Source organism: Patagioenas fasciata, chromosome W, assembly GCF_037038585.1.
Source record: "Patagioenas fasciata isolate bPatFas1 chromosome W, bPatFas1.hap1, whole genome shotgun sequence".
In the NCBI taxonomy this organism is placed as follows: Eukaryota; Metazoa; Chordata; class Aves; order Columbiformes; family Columbidae; genus Patagioenas; species Patagioenas fasciata.
In genome coordinates, this window is record NC_092559.1 from 44554557 (window position 1) to 44570030 (window position 15474).

General features: G+C 43.5%; 1 pseudogene; it reads right to left on the reverse strand.

The window, feature by feature from the left end:
• The window catches only part of LOC136115740 (dymeclin-like), a 210031-nt pseudogene that overhangs the window by 25186 nt on the left and 169371 nt on the right, over positions 1–15474 (reverse strand).

Genomic DNA, 15474 nt, shown 5'->3' on the forward strand with positions numbered 1-15474 from the left:
CAGAGCAAACAAACTTCAGGAGCCCCACTCCATTGCTCCTTCCATGGCTTTACTCACCATAGAATCATTTTGGTTGGAAAAGCCCCTCAAGATCATTGAGTCCAACCATAACCCAACCCTGGCACTAACCCATGTCCCTGAGAACCTCATCTCCACATCTGTTCAACCCCTCCAGGGATGGTGACTCCACCACTGCCCTGGGCAGCCTGTTCCAATGCCCGACAGCCCTTTCCGGGAAGAAATTGTTCCCAAGATCCAACCTCAACCTCCCCTGGCACAACTTGAGGCCATTTCCTCTCGTCCTGTTGCTTGTTCCTTGGGAGCAGAGCCTGACCCCCTCTGGCTCCAACCTCCTTTCAGGCAGTTGCAGAGAGCGAGAAGGTCTTCCCTCAGCCTCCTGTTCTCCAGGCTGAACCCCCAGGTCCCTCAGCCGCTCCTATCGCACTTGTGCTCCAGCCCCTTCCCCAGCTACGTTCCCTTCTCTCAACTCTCTCCAGCACTGCAAGGGCTTTCTTGGCGTGAGGGGCCCAAAACTGAGCCCAGGATTTGAGGTTTGACCTCCCCAGTGCCCATCATAGGGAACAGTCATTGCCCTGGTCCTGCCGACCACACTGTTCCTGATATAAACCGGGATGCTGGTGGCCTTCTTGGCCATCTATTTTACATTTTTCCATCCATTTCAACACACGAGCTTGCAAAATCTGAATGGATTTGGTGTGGGTGACCAAGAGTCATTCCCAGTTCCTTCGAGCTGATCGTTCCCCAGTTATCAGGGTTCTACCTCCATCTCTTCTGCTCCTCCAGCTGCTTCTCTCAACCCACTTCAACCAAGTTGATTGAAACTCAGAAGCTCCCAGATTCATTTTTCCTGCTGTGTTTGCACACAGTGTAGGAAAAAACATGAACATCTCATGTCATGAGATCTTTACCAGATTGCTGACCACCGTGGGCATGACTGCTCTGGAGAGATTTAGGTGATGGGCCAGTCTCCTCACACCTACCATGCAAAAAAACCAGGTCTATACTGTCCTTTAAAGCAACATGAGAGACAAACTGAGGAGATATAATCTCAATTTTTTGAGATACTGCTCAATCCATCATTATGAGCCACATATTCCCCACCACGGGCTACACAAAGTCTCAGGAACGTACCCCGTGTCCTGCTCACCTCCTGCCTGGTGGCATCTTATCCATGTGAAGATACAGCTTGAAAATCAACAGCAAAACCAGCCAACGAGAAAAGGATTTTTCCCCATGGATCTCTGAAGCATTAGGATATGGCACTAAACGCTTCAGTGACTGGGATGAAAACAAGGTTCAAGTTCTCCGTCTACTCTTGATCTGCGAAAAAAAGTTTTACAAAGTGCTTGCTCCAAGTTGAAAGCCTGATTATTATTTTCTTTTTAAAGAGATTTTTGATTCCTTTACAGTAAGAAACTGATATTACATGAGAAAGTTTAAAGATCAGAGATTCGAGAGTTTGCTAATGCATATTTTCCTACGCTGATGCTGCAATGATGTTTAGATTAGTCTTCAACAGGGAGGTGTCAGAAAAGCATTAATATGTTTTTAACTGTGTTCCAGGCAGGCAAGCAAAATAAAATAGCTGCTTATTTTTTGTTTTCTCGTTCTAGTCAACAATGCCAAAAGTTACTGTTTATTTTTCTCCACCCCCATGGCAGAATTCATAACCACTGAAGTAAACTAAAGTTAAAAAGCTGGTTTTAATTCCAAAATTGACTGACAACTGCTATGTAAAAGTAAACCTCACTTGTTTGGGTTCTCAGGAGCATTCCCATTTGAAAAATTAAGTTTCCTGGAGCCATTTGTGGGGTGGAGGTTTTTTTTGGTCACTTCCCCATAATGTTAAAAAAGTAATTAAAAAAATGCGATATTGTATAATTTTCACATTTAGAGGAGAGGTAGAGAGCCCATCCCCTTTCAAACACCCTTGAGAGTAACGTATAAATACGGTGTCAGTTCCAGCGTTAGCAAACTCTCTTTGGGAGAACTGGATGAAGAGTTCTGGTTGGGTTTGTGGATTTTTTTTTTTTTTTACTTAGAAAAATCAAAGTAACATTTTAAAAATAAATAAATATGCTTTCTAAGTGACTCGCCAACACTACCAGACTACACCAACATTTCAAATGTCTTGAGCCCAGCGATACAAAGCTCCACAGGTCACAAGTTTCAAGTCAAACTCCATTTCAAAGGACTGCACTATAATTTATTTAGCTTTCCCTAAAGCTTCTAAGCTAACCGATTTCTTCTATCTTATGTGAAGGATGCTTCTGAAAATGAAGTGTTTTTAAGCATTCAACCCAACTTGTCAACTGTATTTACATTATACACAACTACAAACATGTCTCTAAAGATGGCTAAAATACACTTTTAACCATGGAACAAAAGGAGACACCAAATTTCAAAGACTTTTAGCCACAGATGCTCAAAAGCTAATTTACTTTGGCCCTTGGCTGCTTCAGTGTTAAAAAAAATAAAAGTAACCAGGCATATAAGTAAAAGTTTAAACAAACATATTTTGCTTAAAATTATATATGCAATTATATATGTAATTTTGCTTAAAAATATATATGATCTTCACTGCAAAATTTGTTACTATGATATATATTCTAATTAGCTACTCAAATCTACCTCCTATTAAGGACACATTTCTGTGGATTGTATGATATTAATATTTAAAAGCGATGGAGGCATTTATTCCTGAACTATAGCCCCCAAGGTTTGGTTTCCTACTGGGATAATGGGGTTAAGAGCCTGATTTCTGACTGAAATTTCTGTACATTTTTGCAATGTATAATCAAGCATTCTCATACAATGCACTACAGCAGCAAATATCTAAATTTAAGTACTATAATAGTCACATTTTTTTCCATAATATTCTTCACATGCTTTATATCTTGCCTACACGCAGGTTTGCACCATTTAATTAAATAGATTTAAATTATATAAAACTGCTTGGACATACTTATAGTGTCATTCCATTTAGTTTCAACTCATTCTTAACAATTTAAGTAGCTGGGCTTATATTAATAGAAGAGCACCTGCAATAAGGATTTGCCCTGGTTCAGACAGACACTTTTATAATTCAGTTTTTAAGATTAGCCAGAGTCGGTTGAGTGCAGACACGTCTCTGCACACTCACAGCTTTGTGATAAGTTATTTTCTGACCACAAAGCCCATCAAAACTTCTTGATCATTTTGTTTCTTGGAATTTTGATTACTTAAAATCATATTTCTCAAGGCATGGGGAGTATATTCTTCCCTACCCAAGGTCTTGGAGAACATGGTCTCTAAAATGAATGCCTTCAAAAGAAACATGAATTATTGTTCATCACTTACAGGTCAGCTCACAGAAGCAGGGAAGTTTGACATCTTAATTGAGGGTATAAATTGTCCGAAGGAAATACACAATCCATAAATCTTCTTCTTCTTAGCATATGTTCGGTGTTTCGGAAAGGCCCCAAAAGCACTTTATTTAAAAGTTTCTTACACTTGTCTTCCTAATCCGATCTTCTTCAGGTTAAGGGTTAACAGCAGTTGAGGGTCACCAAAGGGAAGGTTCCATCACAGATGCTGCCTCATGTCAGACCTAAGGATGTATTAGACACAATCAGCTTCCACTCTAATAAGATCTTTGACCCTTCAGCCAGAAAAAAAACATAAATATCAGGAAGAATTGGATGAATTTATTTTTTAAGTATGTTTTCTGTCTCTGTTGCTCTGAGGTTCTGTGAAGGGGTTGCTGGTCTCCATATCTCCTCTGCCTCTACCTCTTTTCAGCATCATACAGAGTTAATTTTTGCTGCCTTCTCTCTCAAACCCATGGTAAGGAGGTGCTGATACAGCAGTAAAACAAACCCAAGAAAGCATTTAATTTAGATCATTAAAGACCAGTGGTCTGGATTCTGAAGGTTGCATCTTGCCATGGTCAAATAACAACCACGGAGGGCTAAGGACATCAAGACTCTGGAAAAAAAAAACCCACATTATCAGGAGCCATTGTGATGGAAGATGGGGCAATGGATGGTCCCTTGGGATCAACATCAGGTTAGATAGGATGCAAACATAGAAAATGCGACTAATTTATGCACAATCTGGGGCAGTGTGGGTGCTTCCCCTCTGCATGGCGTCACCATACAAGTGACCATGTTGAACATCATGTGACGGTACAATGACCACGTTGAACATGGTGTGACGGTACAAGAGACCACGTTGAACAGATGACGTCTCCTCCTTAGGAGGAGCATCTACAGAAACAGGAGAGCCTTTCCAGAGAAAGCTCAGTAGCTAAACCAAGAGACTGTGAAAGAAAGAAAAAATGAGGCCAATTTTCACCTATTATGATGATCTCTAAAATGCCTTTAATAAGCTTCTGCAATAAAACAGGGAGCCAGGATTGTGGGCTGCTCGTCTGTGAAGGAGACAGCTCTATCTCCACGCTGCGATTTCTGCCTCCGTCCCGGGCATCTTAACTCCATTTATCTCCTCCCACAGACTGAAAGGAGAAATAACTAGCTCTTGATTTCAGCACCTGCTCTTTATTTCTGTTTATGCAGGAGTCCTCTAAAAGGCTAATTACTCAGCTTGCACTTCACAGTATCACAGTATGTTTGGGATTGGAAGGGACCTCAAAAGATCATCTAGTCCAATCCCCCTGCTGGAGCAGGAACGCCTAGGAGAGGTCGCACAGGAATGTGTCCAGGTGGGCTCTGAATGTCTCCAGGGAAGGAAACTCCACAACCCCTCTGGGCAACCTGTTCCAGTGCTCTGTCACCCTCACTGAGAAGAAGTTTTTTCTCAAATTTAAGTGGAACCTCTTGTGTTCCAGCTTGATCCCATTACTCCTTGTCCTATCATTGTTTGCCACTGAGAAGAGCCTGGCTCCATCCTCATGGCACTCACCCTTTATATATTTATAAACATTAATAAGGTCACCCCTCAGTCTCCTCCAAACTAAAGAGACCCAGCTCCCTCAGCCTTTCTTCATAAGGGAGGTGCTCCACTCCCTTAATCATCTTTGCTGCCCTACGCTGGACCCTCTCCAGCAGTTCCCTGTCCTTCTTGAACTGAGGGGCCCAGAACTGGACACAATATTCCAGATGGGGTCTCACCAGGGCGGAGTAGAGGGGAAGGAGGACTTCTCTCTTGATCTACTGACCACCCCCCTTGTAATACACCCAAGGATGCCATTAGCCTTCCTGGCCACAAGGGCACAGTGCTGGCTCATGGTCATCCTGCTGTCCACCAGGACCCCCAGGTCCCTTTCCCCTACACTGCTCTCTAATATGTAATTTCCCAACCTATACTGGAACCTGGGGTTGTTCCTGCCCAGATGCAGGACTCTACACTTGCCCTTGTTATATTTCATCAGGTTATTCCCCGCCCAACTCTCCAGCCTGTCCAGGTCCCGCTGGATGGCAGCACAGCCTTCTGGCATGTCAGCCACTCCTCCCAGCTTCGTGTCATCAGCAAACTTGCTGATAGTACACTCAATTCCCCCGTCTAAATCGTTAATGAATATATTGAATAATATTGGCCCCAGTACTGACCCCTGAGGCACTCCACTAGATACTGGCCTCCAACTGGATGCCGCACCATTGACCACCACTCTCTGGCTTCTCTCTTTAAGCCAGTTTGCAACCCACCTCACTACTCTATTGTTTAGACCACACCTCCTCAATTTAGCTGTGAGGATGCTGTGAGGGACTGTGTCAAAGGCTTTACTGAAGTCAAGGTAGACCACATCCACCGCTCTGCCATCATCCATCCACTTTGTTACATTCTCATAAAAGGCTATGAGGTTGGTCAAGCATGACTTACCCTTGGTAAAGCCGTGCTGACTGCCCCTAATGACCCTCTTATCCCTGATATGCCTTGAGATGACACCAAGGATAAGTTGTTCCATTACTTTCGCAGGCACAGAGGTGAGGCTGACCGGTCTATAATTACTCGGGTCCTCCTTCTTGCCCTTTTTGAAGACTGGAGTGACATTTGCTTTCCTCCAGTCCTCGGGCACCTCTCCCGTTTCCCAAGACTTGGCAAAAATGATGGATAGCGGTCTAGCAATGACTTCAGCCAGTTCCCTCAGCACCCGCGGATGCATCCCATCTGGACCCATGGATTTATGGATGTCCAGACTACTTAATTGCTCCCTAACCCAGTCCTCATCGACTAAAGCAAACTCCTCCATTGACCTGGCTTCCTCCGGGGTCTCAGGGGTACAGGGTTCCCCAGGACAGCCTCCAGCGGAGTAGACAGAGACAAAGAAGGCATTCAGTAATTCTGCCTTCTCTGTATCTTCTGCCACCAGGGCACCCACCCCATTCATCAGTGGGCCTACATTGCCTCTGGTATTAGTTTTATCTGCTATGTATTTGAAAAAGTTCTTTTTGCTGTCCTTGACCCCTTTCGCCAGCTGTAATTCTAAGGAGGCCTTGGCTACCCTAGCTGCCTTCCTACATCCTCTAACAGCAGCCTTATATTCCTCCCAAGTGGCCAGCCCCTACTTCCATGACCTGTAAACTCTCCTCTTCTGCTTGAGCATACCCAACAGATCCCTATTCAACCACGCAGGCCTTCTGTCTCCCTTCCTCGACTTCCTACGTGTGGGGATGCTCTGATCCTGAGCACGGAAGAAGCAATCTCTGAATGCAATCCAGCTCTCTTGGGTCCCTTTTCCTGCAAGCAGTCTTGCTCATGGGATTTCCCCCAGCAATTGCTTGAAAAGGCCGAAGTCAGCCCTGCTAAAGTCCAGGGTTGCAATTCTACTTGCTATTCTGTTCCCGCCACACGAGATGCTGAACTCCACCATCTCGTGGTCACTGCAACCCAGCCAGCCCTCAACCTTTACTGCTTCGACCAGACCCTCCTTGTTATTGAGGATGAGATCCAGCAGTGCACCTCTCCTAGTCAGCTCCTCCACCATCTGCATGAGGAAGTTATCATCAATGCACTGGAGGAACCTCCTGGACTGCGGCTTGCTGGCTGAATGGTCCTTCCAGCAAACATCAGGGAAGTTAAAATCACCCACAACAACCAGGGCCTGTGACTGTGAGGCCACTCTCAGCTGCACATAGAAGGCCTCATCAACTTCCTCAGCCTAATCTTGTGGCCTATAATAGACACCTACAACAGTATCACCCCTGCCAGCCTGTCCCTTGATCCTGACCCATACACTCTCAACTCGTTCCTCATCCGCTCCTGGGCAGAATTTAGTACATTGCAGTTGCTCTCTCACATAGAGAGCAACTCCACCACCACGCCTGGCTGGCCTGTCTTTCCTGAAAAGGGCGTAGCCATCCATGACCACATTCCAGTCATGTGAACTGTCCCACCACGTTTCTGTAATTGCCACCAGATCATAATCTCCTGACCGAACATAGGATTCTAACTCCTCCTGCTTGTTCCCCATGCTGCGCGCATTGGTGTACAGGCATTTCAGGGAGCGGGCAGAGGACACCAATTTCTCCCTAGGGGCACAGGAGGCCACCCGGTCCTCATCCATTTTAGAATGCTGCCCCACTGGGACAAGCCCAGCTACAACCCCACCCCCCTTCGAGCCTAGTTTAAAGCTCTCCAAATGAGCCCAGCTAATTCCTGCCTCAGCATCCTTTTGCCCCTGTGAGATAAGCCTTTCCTGCGTAACACTGTCCGGACTGGAGTCTTATAAAACCAGTCATTATCAAAAAAACCAAAGCCCTGCCTGTAACACCAGTCTTGGAGCCAACCATTTAGAGACTGAATTTTCCCATTGCACCCCACATCGTCACTTGAAGAGGGAAGGAGCGAAGAGAAGATCACTTGAGCCCCTGAGTCTTTCACAATCCTTCCCAAGACCTTGAAATCGTTCTTCATTCCCCTCAGACTACGGGAAGCAGCTTCCTCCCCATCTGTCTGGAAGACCAGCAGCGGGTAGTAGTCTGTCGGGTGCACCAGTCTGGGGAGTTCTCTAGCAATATCCTTGATCTGGGCTCCAGGTAGACTACAGACTTCCCTAAGATGAGGGTCAACCCTGCATATTGGGCCCTCTGTTCCTTTCAGAAGGGAATTTCCTATTACAATCACCCTTCTTTCCTTCTTATCAGAGGCAGTCTTAAGTTTTGTAGTCAACCGCCTCTTCCTATGTGATCTTGTAGGCAGGCTTGGCACCACCTCCTCACCTACCTCCTCCTCCAGATTCAGGGCCTCAAACCTATTACGGAGGGGCACCTGGGGAGGCAAAGCAGGCGGGAAGGGGGGCTGCTCGTGATGCCGAACTGGAATACGCTTCCAACCCTCGTCTTCTTTTAGGTCCCCTGCCTCTGTCCGACAGCAACAAGGGTGGGGCTGTCTCAGGATCTCCGCCTCTGTCCAAGAGGGCAGGAGGTCCATCTCCTTTTCAGGGGTACCTCCCTGGGGCCTTTCCGACTGGCACATCAGGGTGTTACTCCACCACTCGATCTCCCTTTCGCACTCCCTGATGGACCTCAGCATCTCAACCTCCTCCTTAAGTTTCACAGCCATGTTGAGCTGATCTTGCACCTGCTCACACCTCACACAAGTAGAGTGCTGGCCTCCCTCCGCCAGTAGCAGCAGGCTCTGGCACTCCCTGCAGCCAGAGACCTGAACAGCCACCGTTTGGGACAGAACCTCAGTCTGCGTTGCCACAGTCTTTCTGAGACAAGCTCTCCTTCTGGAGGTGACCATGGTCATCAGCAGTCCGGAACGCTGGCAATAAGTTGGAGGGACTGACAAGCAACAAGTGCTCTCTGCTGCACAAGCTACCACACCCGCTGCACAAGCTGGTTGCTCCTCTCTGCACCTGGTGGGCAGCGGCTTTCCCTGCCTTCTGCAGTAGACGGCTAAAAGCATACGCTTAAAATAACGTTAATTTATTGTTTGTCTCCAGTCAGATTGCCCCAGGTCTGAAAGGAAAATGCGAGTTAGATTTCCCATGTTTAAACTACGGTCTAAGCAACAGACTCAAGCTCTGAATGTACGTAATGCCTCTTGAATGCTCACTTCCTCGGCAAAGGCCAAGATAAGCAACTTGAAAACATTCACTGTATTTATCTGTGCATATATTAGGTACTTAAATGTAAGAAATAAACCACCGTTGTCTGAGCTGCAGGGAAGCAAGTGAATAAAAGTGCTGTTGAAATCCTCATTTTTGCAAATCATAACCTCTGGGGAGACCTTATTGCAGCCTTTCTGTACTTAAAAGGGACCTCTAAGAAAGATGGGGACAGACTTTTGAGCAGGGCCTGTTGCGATAGGATAAGGGGTGATGGTTTTAAACTAAGAGGGGAGATTCAGGCTGGACATGAGGAAGAAATTGTTGCCCCTGAGGGTGGTGAGACCCTGTCCCAGGTTGCCCAGAGAGGTGGTGGATGCCCCATCCCTGGAGACATCCCAGGCCAGGATGGACGGGGCTCTGAGCAACCTGATCTGGATGAAGATGTCCCTGCTCATGGCAGAGGTTGAACTGGATGAGCTGTGAAGGTCCATTCCAACCCAAACCACTCTGTAATTCTATGAATTACATATAGGTCATGTCAACCCAGATGCAACAAACCCCTAATTCCTCCATAAATTGTCCAAGTTGGCCAGCAACGGTTCATAGGGCGGCTGGTAGGCCGAGTGTGTCGTTAAAGACGTGGATTAAAGCTTTCTCCTTTATTTAGCTGCTGAAATTCCTCAGAATTGCCAGAGTTATTGTGTAACTGTACCTTTAGTTTGATGTTAACATGATTTTGTCAAGCTTTAGAACAACTTCCCCTGAAAACCTCAGAGACTGAAGCAGGAAGACCTGAGGAATTATGAGACTCCCAGAAGAGAGGTACAAGGACAGAGGACACAAGGACTCACAAAGTCATTTCTATAGGACAGAATCACATACTGCTCATCATTACGGTTATATAATGAAGTTATTTGCATTTACAAATTAATACATGACATTAAAGATACCAAGGTCACTGTCACCAACTTTTCTTCATGCAGGAGTAACCTGCTCTGGCTCAATTGTTGCTCAGCAAAAAGATTTGGAAAAAAATGATAAAAAAATGTAGGTGTAAGCGGACAGTGTAGAAGAATTATGTGCCAGATTGACTGTGTTCACTTGGTAACCTTGTCCCCAGAGGTAAGTGCTCCAAGTCACACAAGAAACATCCTTAAAATTAGAAGCACCAGACTGCGTGGTGAGGATTTACAGAGTTTGCCACTTGTCAAAAAATGTTGATCTGCTGATTTAAGTGGCAATATAAACATGTCATTTTGAATGCTGTATATATTTAACAAATAAAATGTAAACTTGATGGCATAACAACATTTCTTTAAATTGTGGCCCAACATGTAGGTCATCTGGTACATTAACTAACTGATAAAACCATCATTTTTTTTCTAAGTAGTGAATTTTTTTAGTGATAACTCTATGTCATGAAAGAATCACTGTAGCCTCTTAACATAAGAGCTTTTAATTATCTGCATGTAAGAATAAGTTGTCATAGAAAAAGAAAAATGTCTCTGGATTCCCAGTGTAGCAAGGACACAATCCGAGGGGCTGGATTTGGATCCAACAACTCCTCTGGAATTACAGGGTTCAGACTCTAGACCAACCTCTCCCAAATTAATTCAGTCTGAGAGAATAAATCTGTGACACGAGGAACTGTCAGAAAGGCATTAGTACCCACAGCCAGCTTGACAATTCCCACTGGGTGTTTTAAAATTACCAGGGTATAAATAAATTACCGGCCATCACCAATGGCCATGGGTACTCAATAAGCCTTATCAGATGATATTTTCCTAAAGTTATCACAAAAGAAGTGGGTCTTGATAAGATACTCTTATCATGGAGTAGGAATAAAAATGGTTCTGCAGAAAGCAGACAGTATTTTAAATAAACTTGGCATAATGGAGAAGCAAAATTTTGTGGGTTTAAAAAAACCCACATAATTCCCATTTACTTACCTACTCACACAGATTTCATTATTGCGGTATTTAATTATCACACAGCCATTAATGGATTTTATCCTCACAAAATCTGTCAAGTTGGTAAATCCCTCATGAGATCTGAGAGGTTCTCAGAACAGAGGGATCTGCTCAGGATTATACAGAAAGTTCATGATCATGTTGACCAGATGTACAGGTCCTGAATTGATTTTCAGTAGGTTTGTTAATTCTGAACTAAAGCCCCCGAAATTTATTTTTGTAGCATTTTATGTAGACCCAGACAAAGGTGCAGAACTTTAGAGAAAGAAGAATAAGTTAATAAAATAAAAAGAATGATCAAAGTTTGGTTACAGTTTAATTAAATAACGGATGGAGAGGTGAGACTGTATCTTTGAGATATCATGAAGAAAAAGGCAACCTCAGCAAACACTAATTCAATTTAATAACTAATCAAGAAAACTCAAACATTTAGCACAAATTAGGAATTTCAATTAAAACATCCACATACAGGCAATTCACAACGCTGCTTATCTGCTACTATTGATAGGAAAAATGGTGTTTTGACATTTGGATATAAAGGATGTGTCTGTGATTGGAACAGGGCATTTTAACTGATGAGGTCTTGAGCACTTACTCTTAGCTGGTCTTTGGGCAAAGCAACAGCTCCTTGCTTGATGATTTCCAGAACTCACTCCACTGACAGCTCCATGCCAACTTGTTCTAATTGTGAGCTGAAAAAGCTGATCACCTGGAATGAAAAATCAGAGCACAGAAATAAATAAATAGAAAAGAAGAGATCTTGGCATTCATTTACACACAAAGCTGTCATCTTCTTGCCCTAGATCAATACATCTTAAAGAATAATCATGTTATTGCAAGTGTCACAACCAGGGAGGCATCATTAATATCAAATTAGCACAATTATCAGTATTCTCTAGCAGTCATTTTTAACTGAGAGATGATTGTGGGACTACGGTGGGTCTGTGGATTCCCTGACGAAGGGCATGGGAATAGAAATTAGCCTTGAAGATATGAAGGCCTACCCGTGAGAAAGATGGGAGTAACGGAGTATCCAGAGATGTTAAGGATGTATCCGTGAGAGAGAAGGGAGTAAAAGAGTAACATTGATGATAGCAAAAATAGCCAATGAGATGTTACTGCTGTAACTTGTAACCAATAGTGAAGAGACACATGAATTGTTAGAACTGTATAAAAATGCACTTGTGGCAATAAATGGCATCTACTACTTTCATCCTGGAAGAACTTGGTCTATGTCGTTTGTCCATCTCAACCGCGACATTTGGGGACCCCGACGTGATCCTGTATGAAGAAGGATCTCGCATGAAGAAAAGACAGCGGTGAAGCTGTGACAGCCGAAGATGAGCTGTGGAGATGGAGCCTGGTACAGCTGATAGAGTAGCAGGGGGGAGCTGCCGAAGATCCGGATCCTTGAAAAGACACCACACCAAGAGCTGGTGAGCTACTGGGAATGGGGTGGGGTGGAACTTACCTAAAGAAGAGGGTATTGTATTATACTATCTACATGGAAATTGCTTCTGAAGAAGCAGGGTATTAGCCTTCTGGAACTGACTTTACAAAGGACTATGTTACTATGGGGCAAAGCACTACTGAAAGATCCAAAGAAACAACTGAACTGTTAACAACATGGCACTTGTTGCTAGAGACTTGGAGAGTCTGGACTAGATTTGGAAAAAAAAAATAAGTGCACTGTTCCAAACCCTGAATCCCCCTGTTACTAATGATTCTCCAGCACCGTTCAAGTCCACGTTATCTGATGACTCGGATGAGGATGAGGGTCTGCAGCATTTTCTTGAAAAGCTAAAAGGAAAAGGAGTATGTGTATGTGTTTCTCTGAGATCAGATAAAAACCATGAAAGACTCAAGCAAAATTAGACCTATGCAATGTAACAGTTATGGATCATTTAGGATGGAACAATGGGGATTCATTGAAAGCGGCAGGTATCCCCCAACTCTTGGAAGAGACACTAATTGACACACCACAATTACAGGCACAATTAGTTTCTGAAATCCTGAGGCAGTCAATGGACCTTGCATATCAAGCTATGATAAAGGTGCCTGAAACTGAAAAGCAGTCAAATCATCTATGACTATTAATCAGGGTCCCAATGAGAATTACATGCGATTTATTGACCATCTTCAAGAGGCCATCAATAAGCAGGTTGAAAACTTAGAAGCTAAGGAAGAAGTGGTGTTGAAATTAGCAGTAGAGAATGCTAATGTTTGCTATCAACGTGTTATCTGCGAGTTTTACAGTACATATTACGTGCTTCTGTGTATTGCCTCTCTGAAAATCAAGCAGCTTGTCAGGAATGTGAGTTAATTGTTTTACTGGTTGTTGTTAGAATTGTTTCTTTGTGGTATAAGTACGCCGTAAAACCTTCTCCCCACTTTTCCCGCTCGTGCTGCAAGCAGCCCTGTGCTTCCCCCCTCCTTCCCTCCCTCCCTCCCTCCCTCCCTCCCTCCCTCCCTCCCTCTTCCCATGGTTTTTACTTACGAGATGGGGTCAGAAACGACTGTTTTCAGTCATGTTCCTAAGAAATCGGTATTGAGAGGTGTTTTAAAACATAGGAAAGCACTTGGAAATATGAGGAAGGAAGATCTTGTGAAATATTGTAATTAATGGTGGCTGCTGTGTAAGTTAGATGAATGGGAAAAATGGCTGGAGGATAGAATCTCGAAGTATACTTTGTTGCAATTAATGTTGTTTTTAAGGCGAGAAGAGCAGGACAAAATAAAACTCTACAAGAGATCATTGGATCATTACAGACAGTTTTACAGCTGGAATGGTTTGAACTTCAACAAGCTGAGAGAGAATTAACTGATAACACACAGGTCACAGTAAACTTGCTGAAGTCTGCAAGATGCTTTCCTCATTAACCTGTTTTCTTTGTGGGTATCTGTTTAAGCATGTTGCAATTTTAGTAGGTCTTTTTTGTTTGGTACGGTGAGTTCACAGACTGTTAAATCATGAGAATCCATGGACTCAAAATGTGTGTTTTGTGATAATACAGAAGATCATGAGTAATTTAGTTCTTTACTGCGTGAATGTGATGGTAAAATTCTGTATGTAGTAGCTGTTATTTTTCATTCTAGCATGCTAACTTTATTCCGGCATTCAGACTTGCACAACTCTGTGATAGGCTGTGTCTCATCTTGGTGTACTAAACTTGGCTCTTTTGTATGCACAGTAGGTAAAGAATCCTGGATTTGGGATAACAGTTGTAACACGCCAGATGAGACACTAATAAAAGCCTTGCCCAGTTCAGCTTGCTGCGGCAGCAGGGGGCAGGTGCTGATTGGGCTCCAGCGCACACTGACCTGTTTTGTCAGGGAGACCCAGCGGTGCCTCCACCTGGTTGAGCAGTAAGCAGTTCAAAGGTGCAATGCAAAAATCGAGATATTGTCTTGAATAAGTGTAACTGTGACCCATCTGCATATTTGAACTTGGTATTTGGTTTTCATATCTGAGCTCAGTATTTTCGTTTGCATATATATGCATTTGGTACCAAAAGAATTTTTTTGGGGGAGATAATTACAAAATGGGAACCGGTTCCGCTGCTAAAAGACCACCTTGCTCCCCCTTAGGATGCATCCTTACACATCAGAGTAACTTTTGGGGAAATATTCTGATAAAAGAAAACTTGAAACGATACTGTCCTCGAATGTGGTTTAAATGTGGAATTCTGGGTTTTAGTGCTGTATTGCAATTAATGTTGTTCTGCAGAACTTTGGAAATAATTGGGTGAAGTATGATACTGTAAGTTAATTTCCTAATTTTGAGACCAGAAAAGAAATTAAATTGTTAAAGTCTGATTGGAAAAAAAAAAACAACAAACCAACCAAACAAACAAAACAAACACGCACACACACACACACAAAAAATAATAATAAAAAAAAAAAAACACAAAGAAAACCACCACCAACAAAAAAAAAACAGAAACAAAACAAACCCTAAATGCTATGATGGATGTGAACTTGGTATTGTATGAGGTTGAATTTAAAAATTGCTAGAATCTGAACTGATTTGGATCTAGAAAAATGGAATTATGGATTGACGTTTAATATGCTGGTTTTTGATATCTGTGAATTTTAAATGGTAAATGAAGCTAAGGAATGTAACTATTGCTGAGCTACTTGGAATTGCGTATAAATTGTATTATGGTAGGAATGAAATGGGTAAACAAAAAAGCAAAATACCCCAGGCCTGTGTTGTACAGTTTGAATCTAAATTTCAGGCCTGTGTCAAGCTGCAAGATAAACTCAGGTCATTGTAACTGAGGAGTTTGCCAGAGCCTCCCACTTCGTACCAGCGATTACGCCAGCTGCGTGGCCTTGGCTACATCTGAACTGCAGCAAGAAGAGAAAGAAAAAAATAAATGGAAAAACCTGTTTGCCCGCTGTTAAGCGGAGAAAGGGGGGCTTTATTCCCCCCGCTCTGTCTTTTTTTTCCTGAAATGTTGGCATCCATCCTTGTTGTGGGACTGC